Raw genomic sequence first — 13,761 nt, forward strand, 5'->3', positions numbered from 1 at the left:
GGCAGTATCTCTGGCAGTTTTTCTGCCCAGGGCACCCAGACTCTACCTTTGGACCCTTATGCAGGTTAGACCCCTATGCAGTAGCAGTTGCCAACAGATCACCCCATTTGCCTCTACATAGTTCCATCCTTATTTCAGACATGGTGTTATATTGGTGGTATATAGTGATGTTTAACTGGTGACATATCATGCTGTTCAAAAGCAAACATCGCACTGCCCCTTTCCGTTCTGACCTATGCTTATGTAAGATGCTCATTTCAGTCTGTCAATACATTGTGTATAGAACCTGCTTTTGTAGTAGGATATATTCCTCTGGAGGTACTTTACACTATTTTCAGTCAGTTTTTACATAGTGCTAGGCTATTGCAGTCATTCCAAAATGTGAGGTGATGAAAAATTCAGAAGATCCAATTAGGGGCACCAAAAATATTGGACATGCACAGGCTGCCATTTTTGGAATGATTACAAAGTGCATCTATTTTGTGCGGCTGTGGGAGGCCGGCACTAGGGTTTTGGGAGGCTGCTGCAGCCCTGGCACTGCTTTCCTGAAGCCAGAATTTAGTAAGGACTTGCCCACACAAAAGTGAGAAGATGCATACTTGAGAAGATCTACTTGGGGGCACCAAATATTGGCCTCCCAGAGGGTGCCATGTTAGGAAAGATTACAAAGTGTATTCATTTTGTATAGCTTTTGGGAGGGTGGCACTAGGGTGGCCCCTCCTTCCCAAAATGGGAAGTCTAGTACTTGTTTGTGCAGCATTGCGGAGAAGAGAGGTGCACTGCCAGAGCCCTGCAGTTTCCTTCCCAGAACCAGATCAGTGCCTGCAGTTTTCATCACAGCAAGCCCAGCGTAGGTGGCACGAAATTTGGGGCTCTTGCAGGAGTAGGAAGCCATTTCTGCCTCTCCTCCCAAAAGCCCGGCATGTTACTGTGGCTCGGATGGCAGCCTCCACTACTCTGGTAGAAAAATAAACTGGAGTTATTTAATGCTGAGTTTAAAACAAAAATAAATCTTGCTCTGTTTAAGCCTTTTTCCTCCTGTTGCCACACAAACAATCTGCGTCTCCCTCATCTCTGTTAGGGAACTTTCTGTCACCTTACCTTTCACATCTATGCTGCTGATTTCTTCTACAGCTTTTTTTTTAAAGGTATTATTTTAAAAATTATTGGTAATATAAAATCACAGTTGTAACAATTTATTAAGTGTAAGTTAAAATGAATACATTTTAGACCCCTAAGTAGTATGAGTTGCCGGCACATAACCCTGTTCGTCTCTACATATCTCTGTTCATATTTCAGACACGGACATGGTGCTGTATCAGTATATATCGCAATGACATATCACAATGTTGAAAAGCAAGATATCGCTCAGCCCTCCTTGCAAAATTGAGAAAATCCTCTTGGGGGCGCCAAATTGGCCGCCATTTTAGGAAAGATTAAGAACTGGGTCCATTTTGTGTGGCTGTTGGAAGAGGGCGGCGCTAGGGGTGCTTCCAAAAGCCTGGCACTGCCATATTGAAGCCGGAAGCCTAGTAAGGGCTTGCCCACACAAAGGTGAGAAGATGCATTCTTGAGAAGATCCACTTGGGGGCACCAAATCCTAGCTTCCCACAGGCCGCAGCCATATTAGGAAAGATTACAAGGTGCATCCATTTTGTGTGGCTGTTGGAATGCGGTGCTAGGGCTTTTGGAGGCTGCTGCAGCCCTGGCACTGCCTTCCTGAAGCTGGAAGTCTAGTAACTGCTTGCCCAGTTTTGAGAAGAAGCGAAGGGCTCTAGGAGGTTGCCAGAGCCCTGCAGTTTCCTTCCCAGAGCCAGACTGCAGCCTGCAGTTTTTATGCAAAAGGCACCCTGCCAAGGTGACACAAAATTTGGTGGCTCTTGCAAGAGGAGGAAGGCTTTTCTGCCTCCCCTGCCAAAAGCCTGGCATGTTGCTGTGGCTTGCATGGCAGCCTCCACTACTTTGATGGAAAAATAAACGGGGGTTATTTAATTGTGAGTTTAAACCTCTTTCCTCCCTTTGCCTCCCCCCCATCTGTGTCTATCTCATCTCGGTTAGGGAACATTCTCTCATCTTATCTTTGACATCTGTACTGCTAATTTCTTCCACAGATTTTATTTAGAGAAAAGGTGCAGATTTAAGAAATGTTGGTAATATGAAATCACAGTTGTAATAATTTCTTTAAAAAATAAATACGTTTTAGACCCCTAACTAATATGAGTTGCCGGCACGTAACTCTGTTCGTTCTACATATCTCCGTTCATATTTCAGATACGGACATGGTGCTGTATCGGTATATATATCGTGATGACACATCACAATGTTGAAAAACAAGACATCGCTCAGCCCTCCTTGCAAAATTGAGAAGATCCTCTTGGGGGCGCCAAATTGGCCGCCATTTTAGGAAAGATTAAGAAGTGGGTCCATTTTGTGTGGCTGTTGGAAGAGGGCGGCGCTTGAGGTGCTTCCAAGGGCCTGGCACCGCCATATTGAAGCCGGAAGCCTATTAAGGGCTTGCCCACACAAAGGTGGGAAGATGCATACTTGAGAATATCCACTTGGGGCGGCAAAGCTTCCCATAGACTGCAGCCATTTTAGGAAAGATTACAAAGTGCATCCATTTTGTGTGGCTGTTGGAATGCGATGCTAGGGCTCTTGGAGGCTGCTGCAGCCCTGGCACTGCCTTCCTGAAGCTGGAAGTCTAGTAACTGCTTGCCCAGTTTTGGGAAGCAGGGAAGGGCTCTAGGGTGCTGCCAGAGCCCTCCAGTTTTCTTCCCAGAGCCAAATCGGAGCCTGCAGTTTTTAAGCAAGAGTCACCCTGCCTAGGTGGCACAAAATTTGGGGCTGTTGCATGAGCAGGAAGCCTTTTCTGCCTCCCCTCCCCAAACCTGGCATGTTACTGTGGCTCGCTTGGCAGCCTCCACTACTCTGGTAGAAAAATAAACTGGAGTTATTTAATGCTGAGTTTAAAACAATAAAAATAATTCTTGCCCTATTTAAGCCTCTTTCTTCCCGTTGTCCCCCCCCCATCTGTGTCTCCCTCATCTCTGTTAGGGAGCTTTCTCTCACCTTACCTTTGACATCTACGCTGATAATTTCTTCTACAGCTTTTATTTTAGAGAGAATGTATTATTTTAAAAAATATTGGTAATATAAAATCACAGTTGTAACAATTTATTAAGCGTAATTTAAAATGAATAAGTTTTAGACCCCTAAGTAGTATGAGTTGCCGGCACGTAACCCTGTTCGTCTCTACATATCTCCGTTCATATTTCAGACACGGACATGGTGCTGTATCAGTATATATCGCAATGACATATCACAATGTTGAAAAGCAAGATATCGCTCAGCCCTCCTTGCAAAATTGAGAAGATCCTCTTGGGGGCGCCAAATTGGCCGCCATTTTAGGAAAGATTAAGAACTGGGTCCATTTTGTGTGGCTGTTGGAAGAGGGCGGCGCTAGGGGTGCTTCCAAGGGCCTGGCACCGCCATATTGAAGCCGGAAGCCTATTAAGGGCTTGCCCACACAAAGGTGAGAAGATGCATACTTGAGAATATCCACTTGGGGGCAGCATAAGTGCTTGCCTACCTGTGGGAAGGAGGGAAGGGCTCTAGGGTGCTGCCAGAGCCCTGGAGTTTCCTTCCCAGAGCCAGAGCAGTATGGGCAGTTTTTCTGCACAGGGTGCCCAGCTGAGGTGGCACAAAATTTTAAGGATCCTTTTTACCTGCCCTTGGAAGGGCAACACAAGGACTCTGGGAAACTGCCAGAGCCCGAACAGCACCTTCCCACAGCTGAGTAAAACAAATGCGATTGCAGCTTTGCTGTAGTGCAGAGCTTTCCAAACTGTGTGTCGCAATGTGTAAGTGTGTCCTGCCACCCGAACACTCGCCCCCCCTTTTTCCTGGGGGGTGGAAAGGGATTCATTTAACCTGTAGTTTGCTACTGTGTCTCAAAATGATGTATGTCTAAAAAGTGTGTCCCAGATATGAAAACTTTGGAAATCTCTCTCTCTGCGTGTGTGTGTGTGTGTGTGTGTGCGTGCTCTATTTATTTACTTCCCTAAACTGGGGTTATTTCAAAAAATAACCCTTGCCTGGTTTTTTAAGCCTCATTCCTCCCTTGTCCCCTTCCTTCTGTGTGTCTCCCTTGTGTCTCTTAGGAAATATTCTCCCACTTTAACTTTGAAATCCAGGCTACTAATTATTTTCACAGGTTTGATTTTAGAGAAAAAGTCTGAATTTTGAAATTATCTGTACCATAAAATAAAGGTTGTAACAATATGTTAAAGGTAAGTACGATTTTATAAATTTTAGATCCCTAAGTAATAGCAGTTCCCAGCACATCATCTCTTCCATTTGCCTCTGCATAGTCCCATCCTTATTTTAACCAGTGTTTTGTTGTTGTTTAGTCGTGTCCGACTCTTCGTGACCCCATGGACCAGAGCACGCCAGGCACTCCTGTCTTGCACTGCCTCCCGCAATTTGGTCAAACCCATGTTGGTAGCTTCGAGAACACTGTCCAAGCATCTCATCCTCTGTCGTCCCCTTCTCCTTGTGCCCTCAATCTTTCCCAACATCAGGGGCTTTTCCAGGGAGTCTTCTCATGAGGTGGCCAAAGTATTAGAGCCTCAGTTTCAGGATCTGTCCTTCCAGTGAGCACTCAGGGCTGATTTCCTTAAGAATGGATAGGTTTGATCTTCTTGCAGTCCATGGGCAGTGTGTTGCATCAGTATATTGCCATGTTTAACTAGTGACATATCATTATGTTGAAATCGCTCAGCCCTAGTTGCAAAATTAGGAAGTTCCACTTGGGGGCAGCCATTTCAGGAAAGATTCTGGGATGCTGCCAAAGTCCTGGCACTGCCTTCCTGAAGCTGGAAGCCTTGTAAGGGCTTGCCCACACAAAGGTGAGAAGATCCACTTGAGGGTGCCAAAAATTGGCCTCCCAGAGGCTGCCACTTTAGGAAAGATTACAAAGTGCATCCATTTCGTGTGGCTGTTGGAGGTGAATAGCATGCCAGAGCCCTGGCACCGCCTTCCCCAAGTGCGAAATCTAGTACAGTGGTACCTCGGGTTAAGTACTTAATTTGTTCCGGAGGTCCGTACTTAACCAGAAACTGTTCTTAATCTGAAGCACCACTTTAGTTAATGGGGCCTCCTGCTGCTGCCATGCTGCCGGAGCACTATTTCTGTTCTCATCCTGAAGCAAAATTCTTAACCTGAGGTACTATTTCTGGGTTAGCGGAGTCTGTAACCTGAAGCGTATATAACCTGAGGTACCACTGTACTTGCTTGCCCAGGTTTCGGCAGGAGAGAAGGGCTCTAGGACACTGCCAGAGCCTTGGACTTCCCTACCCAGAACCAGAGCACTGCTCAGGTCACCCAGCCAAGGTGGCACAAAATTGAGAAGATCCATATTGTCTGCCTTTTGAAGGGTGGCACAAGGGTTCTGGGGTGCTGCTGGAGCCCCTGACACAACTAAACCTTATTAGATTGCAACTTTGCAAGTGGAGGGGAGGGGGATAAATGAATGGAGAGTGGAATTTGTAACCCCTGGTTATAAACTGGGGTTATTAAAAGAAAATAAACTTTGTGCTCTTTCCTCCCCTCTGGCCCTCTGTGTGTGCATGTCTCTGTGTCTTCCTCCTGTCTGTTAGGGAACATTCTCTCACCTTACATTTGATATCTGTGTTACTAATACTAATAAACTCTATTAAACTCAAAAATAACAGTTGTAAGAAAATCTTAAGGGTAAGTAAAAATATAGAAGTCTTAGATTCTTAAGTAGCAGCAGTTGCTAGCACAGCACTCTGTTGAACTCTACATCATTTTCAGCAGGAACTCAGGAAACAGCTTAGCTCCCCTACCTTTTAAAAATTAAATATATATATATTTTTGCTGGGGGGGGGCTGTAATGGATATACACCCAACGCCTGAGCCAAACATCTACCTGTATCTGTAGTCAATAATGTTGTGGCCATTTCCAATCCAGATCGTTTGGTTGAATTTATTAATCACATCTTTATTTATACATGGGTGCAGGGGGTGCCAATGCAACAGAGTCTGCAATAAATAAACAAAAAGACGAGTTCCCCCAGTTTCCCCCTCCCCCCCAAAATGCTTTGGTTCTATCCTTATTTCAGACATGCTGTCACTGCCTTCCCAAAGCGGAAGTCTAGTACTTGTTTTTGCAGCATTGCGGAGGAGGGAGCTGTTCAAGGACACTGCCAGAGCCCTGCAGTTTCCTTCCCAGAGCCAGATCAGTGCCAGTGGGGTGTTTGCTTGTATTTCTGTGTCTCCCTCCTGTCTTTTATGGAACATTCTTTCACCTTACCTTTGGTATATATGCCAGTAATTACTTTCACAGCTTTTTTTCCCTTAGGGAAAAGGTACTATTAAAAAAAATTATCTGTACGATAAAATAACAGTTGTAACAATATTTTAAGGGTAAATAATTTGTAAGTTTTACACCCCCAAGTAGTAGGTAAAAGGTAAAGGCAAAGGACCCCTGGGTGGCTATGTCCTGTCGTTATTGACTATGGGGTTCACCTCCATATATTTATCTACTTGCCCTGATATGCTTTTGAACCACGGACCTTGCCGAACTACACCTGCTTCCCTGTTTCCCTCTATATAGCTCTATCCAGGGGTTTTGAGTAGGAACTTGAGGAAATTCAGTTTCGCTGCCTTTTTTAAATTAAATATTTTTTTTTGTTGGGCAGGGTGGGGTTGGAATGGATATACACCCAATGCCTGATCCAAAAATCCACCTGCATCTGTAATCAAAAAAGATGTGGCCATTTCCAATCCAGATCATTGTCCGCTTGCGTTTATTAATCCCATCTTACATTTAGCCACTGAGGGTGCTGCGTGGTGGCACTGCAATAGACAAACTTGGTGGTGAGTTCCCCCACCTGTTTTTCCAGAAAGAATGCACTGTTTCCATCCTTATTTCAGACATGATGTTATATCAATATATCGCAATGTTTAGCTGGTGACATATCACAATGTTGAAAAGCAGACATCGCCCAGCCCTCATTGCAGCCCCTTTCCTTTCTGACCTCCGTTTATGTAGGATGCTCATTTTAGTCTCTCAATCTTCCTGCCTTTCAAGTAACAGAACCTCATATATGATACAATGCATTGCAAATAGGACCTGTTACACGTAGGACCTGCATTCGTTGTAGGGTATATTCCTCTGGAGGTACTTTTACATAGTGCTATGCTATAGCAGTTATTCAAGATCTGAGGTGCTGCAAAATTTAGAAGATCCACTTGGGGGCACCAAAAATATTGGTCTAACATAGCCCGCCATTTTAGGAAAGATTACAAAGTGCGTCCATTTTGTGTGGCTGTTGGAGGGTGGCACAGAGCCATGCGCCGCCTTTCCAAAGCCGGAAGTCTAGAAAGTTATTGCCCATCTTTGGGGAGGAGTGAACGGCTCTAGGACCCTGCCAGAGCCCTAGTGTTTCATTCCCAAGGTTGCACCAAAATGAAAAGATCAATTTTGTCTGCTTTTGGAGGGGTGGCACAAGCGTTCTGGCATGCTGTTGGAACCCCTAACACCATGTAAAGGATATGTGATTGCAATTTTGAACTAGTGTGTGCGTGGGAATAAATAAATGGAGAGTGGATTTCCTCTGCTCTCTATTTACTTTGGTCCTTTTGTTTAAGCCTCTTTCCTCCCTTCTCCCCTTCTGTATGTGCTGGTGTGTCTGTGTCTTCCTCCTGTCTGTTATAAAAAATTCTCTCACAGTACTTTGATACCTATGTTATTAATGACTTCTACAGCTTTTATTTTAGAAAAAATGTGCTAATTAAAAAATTATCTGTACTGTAAATTAAGAGTTGTAACAATATGTTAAAGATAAGTAAATTTCTATAAGTTTTAGACCTCTAAGTAGTAGCATTCCATGTAGCACCTGCTTTTGTTTAGGGTATGTTCCTCTGGAAGTACTTAACAGTTAACAGTTTTCAGTTCATCATTCTTGTTCTCCTTTTTAGATAGGGCTATGCTATTTCAGTCATCCAAAAATCAGAGGTATCACACAATTGAGAAGATTCACTTGAGGGTGCCAAATATTGGTCTCACACTGGGTGTGATTCATGCCTGTCCATTTTGACTGGCTGTTGGAGGGCAGCAGAGAGCCCTGGCACTGCCTTCCCAAAGCTGGAAGTCTAGTACAGTGGTACCTCTGGTTAACCCGAAGCACCGCTTTAGCTAATGGGGCCTCCTGCTGCTGCCCTGGAGCACAATTTCTGTTCTCATCCTGAAGCAAAGTTCTTAACCCAAGGTACTATTTCTGAGTTAGTGGAGTCTGTAACCTGAAGTGTATGTAACCCGAGATACCACTGTAATTGCTTGCCCAGTTAAAAAAAATATAAAGAACAAAAAAGCCTCTTTCCTCTTTCTGTTTTCAGATCATAAAGTTCTTTTTATAGATAATTTATATTCAGTATGGGACTTTGATGCTGTATAGACGCTGACACAGAAAACCTCACACATACACTATGTAAATGAATTAAAGTTTACTACCTCCTTCTTTCCCCCTCCCAATCTATCTTTCCACCCCTCCTTCCCCACCTTATAATTGTATTTATTCTGAATAAATATTGCATGCACCTCAACTAACAAAACAAAACACGAGGGGGAGGACACACTACTGTACTAGGCTCCGAAATTATTTATGGAAGTGTTCAAAATGATGAGTTTAAATCTCACACCTCCAAACTTATTACAATGCCTTTCAACTAATCCATTTGATTCACAGACCAAAGGGCAGATATAGAAATTTCAGATCCCGTATAAAAAGCATATCTTTGTGGGATGACTTTGTGGTCCAGGAGACCATTGAAATCAGTTTCTGCATAAATCAGAGAATCCTCATTAAAACTACTGCTTAGGTGGCGCTATACACTGGTCATGCTATCCGGAATATTTAAGGAAGTTGATCCTAATTTTCGGAGGGGTTGCACAGTCAAAGCTACATATTTCCATATGTGGTGGTTTTGTGACATCACCAAACCTTTTTGGAGTTGTGTCTTCAAAGAAATAGCTTGTTATATAACAAAACAATTAAATCAACCAATCTCCTTTATTGGCCTAGAAAAAGTGCATCATATACATGGATCAGAACACAATACAGTTAACGAAACATAGTAGAAGATAGTTTAGGACAAACCTGTCCAGACATTGTGAGGTTCATAGCATCACTCAGAAATATTTCCACATTATCCACAATCTACAATTGTTCAGCAGATAAGAGACCCTGGAAGAATCAGTGCAATAAATCCCCTCCTTCAATAAGGGGGCCAAATACATATCATATATTTTTGCATAGAATGGGAAATAAAACAAAACGTGTGTGATGGATTCGACCTGTTTTGTGCCGAAAGGGCAGTACTGTAACTTTCAGAGTAGGGGATTTTCTAAAATCTACCTTGCAAAACTGCAGATGGTAAGACGTTGAATCTTGCGAGGGAAATTGTAAAGCTGGTGTAAATATGGCATGTCCTGGCCCAAATGAGGGTGGAATTATATATAACAAAACAATTGAAATGTCTCTTGCACTAGCACTACTTGGGCTTATGATCCCACCCACTCAAGACTACCCTAATACAGTGGTACCTCAGGTTAAGAACTTAATTCATTCTGGAGGTCCGTTCTTAACCTGAAACTGTTCTTAACTTGAGGTACCACTTTAGCTAATGGGGCCTCCCGCTGCCGCCATACCACCGCCATGCAATTTCTGTTCTCATCCTGAAGCAAAGTTCTTAAACCAAGGTACTATTTCTGGGCTAGCGGAGTCTGTAACCTGAAGCATCTGTAACCTGAAGCATCTGTAACCCGAGGTACCACCGTAATTAGCCATTCTGTTAACAGCTGGCTATATGGAGATAGACATATGTTGGAAAACTGGTGTTGGGATGAACAATGATTCTTGATATACCAGAGTATGGTTAATAATAATAATAATAATAATAATAATAATCGGACCCTGCCCATTTGGCTGGGTTTCCCCAGCCACTCTGGGAGGCTTCCAGCAGGATATAAAAGCATAATAAATCATCAAATAAAAAAACTTCCCAATACAGGACTGCCTTCAGAGGACATCTAAAAATTGTGTAGTTCTTTATCTCCTTTACATCTGAAGGGAGGGCATTCCACAGGGAGGGTGCTACCGCTGAGAAGGCCCTTTGCCAGGTTCCCTGTAACTTCACTTCTCACAGTGAGGAAACCACCAGAAGACCCTAGGAAGTGGACCTCAGTGTCCAGGATGAATGATGGGGGGTGGAAACACTCCTTTAGTCACATTGGCAGAGAAACAGCATGTCAGGGCCAAGTGGCAAACACAATCCCTATTCCTTTCATAACATATGGCAAATGTTTATTGAACACATAAATTGTTCTGACTGTGGCAGGAATCCACCCAACACTCATGGGAAAATGTGGCATGATTTTTTTGGAGCAAACAAATGCAACTTTATTACATAGCATGACGAAAGTCTGTAATTTTATCAGGACAAGTTATTTGTTGTTTCCTGTTGGAAATTGTTTTCTCAAAATGTATCTTCTGTACCATGAAAAATAAATGAAAACATTGTTTAAAAGAAAGAAAGAAATCTAACTGTGAAATGGAAAGAAAAAGGCTTAGAGAAAACTCAGTCAAGTTAATTCACAGATGGCAGATGGCATCTAAACACACATAAGACATTTACATAGACAAAACATATTTGCCAGCATACTGGAGAGATGCAGAGCAACTGGTACAACATTCCCTATAAGGTGGACATTATGGGGAGGAATATTCACTGAAGCCTCCTGCCAACCTAGCAGTTTGAAAGCACGTCAAAGTGCGCTGAAGGGACATTCTTTCACCTCTGGTGGACCTGCCCAAAAGTGAAGGCCTTCTGGGAAGTGATTTACAATGAGTTAAAAAAGGTATTTAGATATACCTTTCCTAAGAAACCGGAGGCCTTTCTCCTGGGCATTGTAGACCAGAAAGTGTTAAAGAAGGACAAAACTTTTTTTATGTATGCAACTACAGCAGCAAGAGTTTTAATTGCAAAGTACTGGAAGACACAAGAATTACCCACACTGGAAGAGTGGCAGACGCAATTGATGGACTATATGGAATTGGCAGAAATGACCGGCAGAATCCGAGATTCGGGAGAAGAAACAATGGAAGAGGACTGGAAAAAATTTAAGGACTATTTGCAAAAACATTATAAGCTGTATGAATGTTAAGAAAGTGCATGACTTGGAAATTTTAGCTTCAGCAACTAGAATTGATGAATTGGAAATTAAGTTTTAAGAAAGACAAGGTAGAAATTTGAAGTAAATTTATTATGTTTATTTTAAGATATAAGAAATTGGGAAATAGCATTCTGAAATTAGAAACATAATATTTGAAAGAAATAGTAAGGTACGAAACAAGGTAACAATTTGCTGATGTTTTTATTGTAAAGAACGCAGGGTCTGGAAGATGTGGGGAAGTCCGGTTAGATTGGAAAAAATGGTTTGGAAAATTGGATTTTTCTATATCTCTTTTTTTTCTTCTTTCCTTTTTTTGTGTTTAATTTTCTTTTTTCTGTATTGACTTTGTATAAGAAAACCTAATAAAAAAATATTATAAAAAAAAATAAAAAAAAATGAAAGCACGTCAAAGTGCAAGTCGATAAATAGTACCACTCCGGCGTGAAGGTAAACTGCGTTTCCGTGCGCTGCTCTGGTTTGCCAGAAGCGGCTTAGTCATGCTGGCCACATGACCCGGAAGCTGTACGCTGGCTCCCTCGGCCAGTAAAGCGAGATGAGCGCCGCAACCCCAGAGTCAGCCACGACTAGACCTAATGGTCAGGGGTCCCTTTACCTATTCACTGAAGCAATATTAGAAATCAGAAAGTGCTGTGTAATCAAAGTTTGAGTTATTAACAATTTTTAAGGAAGAACAACTTGCTTTGTTATATAAGGATCATTATTTTCCTTCTGGTGGCAACACTATTATGTATAGCACAGAATTGGAAGAAACATCTGCATATCACACAATGGAAAGAGAATGTAAGAACAATTACCCTAACTGAAAAACTAATGAAGAGGGTACATGCATTGAACAATACAGCTGATGCAGACATTTCATTTGGTATCTCATCACAAAATATTCAAATGAACATCCTGATGACAGGCATCCACCGGCCACACACATGGACGTATGGCAAAATCTTATATATATAAGTCTTCTGTTCAGTGGTGGGAGGATGGAGAATGAGGAAAACTTACTGTTTTGTTTATACATTTTGGAAATAATTTTAAAATTATTATTTTTAATAAAATAATAGTTCGCAACTGTTTGTTGCAGATAGTCAAATTACAATTGAATAAATAGAACCGGCTCCCTCGGCCTGTAAAGCGAGATGAGCGCCGCAACCCCAGAGTTGTCTGCGACTGGACTTAACTGTCATGGGTCCTTTACCTTTTCTTTTTTTCTTTTTTTCTTTTTTTACTAAAGCCCTGTCTCTTCGAATCTTCATTCCAGATGTCCAGGCAGTGAAATGACTTCCTTTATTGTAGAACCATCAATTCCTCTTGATTCATTTATTTCAGAAGTATGAACTCTACCAATACATCAGTAGATGCTGGCCAATTCACAGATATCCCTCTAGTCTGAATTAACATAAGCCCCACTATGTGTAAGTCTCCAGATTTCCCAACAAATAATTAACACAGATCTAGATCTGTACTCTGTTGAATCTATTTTGATACCAGTATGTTGGGCCTCCTTGGTTTGTAGCTCTTGGACAGGGTTGCTATATTCCGAAAGGTAAAAATCAGGACACCATGAAAGTTGTTGAGCATTTTTTAGCAGAAACGCCAAAATAAACCCACGACAGTAGTCCTGGAATAGGGCTCATTCTCTCTCTCTCTCTCTCTCTCTCTCTCTCTCTCTCTTTTCCCACTACTCCCCCCCCCCCGAAAGAGCTCTCTAGCACTCAGTTGGAGCAAACAGCAAGGACCTGAGTAAGGAGAATGCCATCCTATTCTTACCTAATGTTGAGATATACATAATATGTAACTGGTTCATGCTCTGTCCAAGCAAACTAGAAATGGTGAGCAGGGTTAGGGGTTGGGGTTGTCCTCATATAGTCCTTCTGTTTTTCCTTTCTTTCAGTGACCAATGCATGAATACAATCTGCCAGAGCAACCCTTTGCCAACAAATATCCAACAGGAAGATTTGGAGGTGCCAAGAGTCCAGTAACAGGAGTCCTCTGTCAAATGTCCAAACCCCAAGGGACCCGAAAAACTTTTATGTCTTGAACCATCATGTGATCTTTCGATGAAAGGCTGTATTAAAAAAAAATAATTAATTAATTAAAGTTGTAATAAACTGCAATCAAATCTGAAACAGTCTGGAGTCTGGAAAAAAACATATGGATCAAAAGGTATGGAAGGAAAAATGCCTCACCAAGAATCAGCAGTAAAGGGGTAGATAAAAATGGATTGCCTGTTTCCTCCCCATCCCAAGGATTAACAGTATTCCGTCTTGGTCAGCTAGGAAAACCTCTCTGTAATGTTTCTACCCCTTGTAAAAGTTGTTCCTAACCTAATGTTATCTAAATATTATAAATAATGTTATCTAAATACAGTGGTACCTCAGGTTAAGAAATTAATTCGATCCAGAGGTCCGTTCTTAACCTGAAACTGTTCTTAACCTGAAGCACCACTTTAGCTAATGGGGCCTCCCGCTGCCGCCGCGCCACCACCG

Source organism: Podarcis pityusensis (assembly GCF_964106645.2).
Source record: "Podarcis pityusensis genome assembly, chromosome: Z".
Taxonomy (NCBI): domain Eukaryota; kingdom Metazoa; phylum Chordata; class Lepidosauria; order Squamata; family Lacertidae; genus Podarcis; species Podarcis pityusensis.